We start from the raw sequence: 3,809 nt of genomic DNA, 5'->3' as shown, positions 1-3,809 counted from the left end.
CATATAGAGATGTGAAAATATATTTTTTGAATATATTAAACATTCACTGTCTCATGTCACTGTTTCTGTTTCATTGTACACAAAGCTCAATGCTCATTATTTAACATATAAGATTATCATCATCTCTCATGAACGTTTCTGGTAAACATATTTTTCACATTTTTAGCAGTATGGTATCGAACATAATGTGATTGGTGTTTAGTTCATAATGTGTTGGTTAAAACTGGGTTAAGATTTTATACTGTGATTGATTTCTTGTTTGCAAATCTGAATATGGGATCAGTTTTGTGTGACGTGGATGGTATGTGTGCTTTGTATCTGTATGTTAAGCACATATATGTGTGTACATTGCTTTTCCTCTACTGATGGATTTTTGTGTGTGTTTTACATATCCTGTTGTTTAGATATGGAGTGTTATTACTGAGAATATTATCTTTGAAGCTAGTGGAATTTGTGTACTTGCAAAAATGTGAGGAAATAATTAAAGAATTTGAGGATGTGAAAAGCAAGTTGTCTAACAGAAAGCATCTGGGCTTTGAAAAAATGGCAGAGAGTGCAGAGAAGAGTGTGTAAATGAGGGGTGCAGTAACATGAGATTGCGTTAGAAAGCAAATGGTGAAAAACTGAGTTCTGAATGGGCTACTATAGAATAAGCAAGCTAAGTTCTAGCAGTCTAAATGTTAAGTATTCACCAGACAGAAATGTCTATATTGAAAAGTACATGTAATATAATGCCCCAAACATTACCTTTTCAAGTAACTCAGATGGAAAGCACCCAACTGCTCAGAAAAGTATGATGAATGAAGAAATTACATTCACGCAATGGTATACATTGAATGAACAAACTGATGTCACATGCAGCATGAATAAATTATACAAATACAATGATGAGAGAAAGAACCCTGACACCAAGAGCATATTGTGTCCTTCAGTTTCCATACAATTTAAAAACAAGGATACTCATCTAGTGTGTTAGGAGTCAGATAAATTTCATCTTTCTGTGGTACAGACAAAATGGAGCATGGAGAACTTAGATGCCTTGTGGAAAACTATAACTAAATGAATGATAGGTGAGTGAGTGCAAATAGGTCTGATTAGAGATGACTGTGAATGTAAACTATTGGCTATGAACATATAGGAATGTGAAGGGGTCTTGGACTTGTGTATGTCTATACTCAATCTAAAGTTCAGTTCTTAAGTATCCTACCACTTTTGCCCTGTTTTAAATTATTAGTGCTTTCACACATTCCTTGTAATATAACATGCCATTTTCCAGATCATAGGAACATATTCTTCCATGTTTCTCTGGTGAAACTCTAATTCACTTAGTCCCTCTCCTATTATTTCCTCAAACAGAACACTATTCCCCAATGATCTCTTTAGGTTTGCTCCAGTCCTTGTAAGTGCTTTTCCCTCAGAATGTATTGTTTCCATTGCTGATCACATTCAAGATGACGCAGATGCATTTGAGTTTTTTATGTAATGGTAAGTTGTTTTTTTTAAACAATTCTTTATTGCTGGAAGTATTACATATGTCCCACTTTTCCCTCATTGTCCTCCCCATCCCACTCCTTGTGTCAACTAATGGGCAGAAACAGGCAGCTCAGCTCTGGGTTCTGTCTAGATCCCATCCTCACTTTGCATCCTGTTTAATTGTCCATCGTTACCAGCACCAGTTACCCTGTCTTTATTTTTTAAAGTCTTTTTATTTTATTTTTAATATATATTTTATCCCAAATATTTTGTCTCAGTGGATAGAGCGTTGGCCTGCGGACTGTAAGGTTCTAGGTTCGATTCTGGTCAAGGGCATGTGCCTGGGTTGCAGGCACATCCCCTGTGGGAGATGTGCAGGAGGCAGCTGATCGATGTTTCTCTCTCATCGATGTTTCTAACTCTCTATCTCTCTCTCTTCCTCTCTATAAAAAATCAATAACACATATTTTAAAATATATATATATATATTTTATTAAATTTTTTTAGAAAGAGGAAAAGTGAGGGATAGAGAGTAAGAAACATCGATGAGAGAAACATTGATCAGTTACCTCCTGCACACCCCGTACTGGAGATATACCCACAACCAAGGTACATGCCCTTGACCAGAATTGAACCTGCGACCCTTCAGTCCACAGGCTGAATTTCTATCCACTGAGCCAAACTTGTCAGGACAGTTACTTGTCTTTAAAAGAGATGCAGGGTAAGACATCTGAAAAAGAAGCTGTCCATGCTTTCCAGCCTGGAGTTCGGCCACTGCCTTGTGTCAGTGCTGCAGATTTGCTGAGAAATTAGACATAGAGAGATGTGGTCCATGTTTGTTTTTTGTGTATTTATCTATCCTTTAAACAAACAAAAAGCTTCTGTACAGAAAAAAAAATCAACAAAATGAAGAGATAACCCATTGTATTGGAGAATATATTTACCAATGTTACATCACATAAAGGGCTAATTTCCAAAATATATAAATAAATTATAAAACTAAAAACTGGAAGAATAAAGACTAATTTAAAAATGGCAAAAACCGGAATAGACACACTTTCAAATAGGACATACAAATGGCCCATAACATATGAAAAAATGCTCAACATCATTAATCATCAGATAAATGCACAGAGAAACCACAGCGAGTCCTGGTTGGTGTGGCCCAGTTGGTTGCATTTGATTCCCAGTCAGGGAACATACCCAGGTTGGAGATTTGATACAAATTTGGGGAGTGTGCAGGTGGCAGCCTATAGATGTTTCTCACAACAACCTCCTTCTCTCTCTCTCCCTCTCTCTCTCTCTCTCTCTCTCTCTCTCTCTTCCTCTCTCTCTCTCTTCCATTATCTCAAAAAATTATTATTTTTTAAATTACAAAAACAATGATATGACCTCATACCTGCCAAAATAACTACCATCAATAAATCAAACAAGTGTCAGTGAGAATGTCGAAAAAAATGGCACCCTAGTGCACTGCTGGAGGGAATGCAGACTGGTGCAGCCACTGTGGAAAACACTATGGAGTTTCATCAAAAATTTTAAAATGCAACTGCCTTTTGACCCAATGATTTCACTTCTGGGAATATATCCTAAGAAAATTGAACCCCCAATTTAAAAGAATATATGCACTCTTATGTTCATTGCAGCATTATTTACAATAGCCAAGATATGGAAACATCCAAAGTGTACCTCAGTAGATAAATTTTTTAAAAATCTGTGGTACATTTAATCAATGAAATACTATGCAGTCATATAAAAAAGAAGGAAATCATACCTTTTGCAACAGCATGGATGGACCTGGAGATTATTGTGCTAAGTGAAATAAGCCAGTCAGAGAAAGACAAATAGCATATGATCTCACAGGTGGCATCTATTGAACAAAATAAACTGACATACAAAATAGAAACAGAGGCATGGAGACACAGAACAGACTAAAAGATATCAGAGGGGAGGAGGGGGGAGATGGGATGAGAGAAGATTAAAAGTTTAGCCAAAGAACATATATGCATGACCCATAGAGGCAGACAGCAGTGTTGTGATGGCCAGAAGAAAAGATGTCAGTGTAGGCGGAGGTGCTAAAGGTGAAGGGGGGAAGGGAGAATGGGAACATCTGTAATAGTGTAAACAATAAATATAAAGTAAAAAGACGATATAAAGCAATAAAATTATATAGTAATAATACTAATAAAAAGGGTCTACTATGTGAAAAGTTCAGTGGACACACACATGGGCTCAACCTTCCTGGACAGCTTAACAGGCTTTCTATGAAAAGTATTATATGTGCAGTCAAATTTACTGTAACAATAAATATCATGGGTTTGCACAAAGAAGGCTAT

The sequence above is a fragment of the Myotis yumanensis genome, unplaced genomic scaffold (genome assembly GCF_028538775.1).
Source record: "Myotis yumanensis isolate MYYU_CA2020_CCGP unplaced genomic scaffold, mMyoYum1.0.hap1 SCAF_2, whole genome shotgun sequence".
NCBI lineage: Eukaryota > Metazoa > Chordata > Mammalia > Chiroptera > Vespertilionidae > Myotis > Myotis yumanensis.
Note: the sequence above shows the minus strand (reverse complement) of the source record.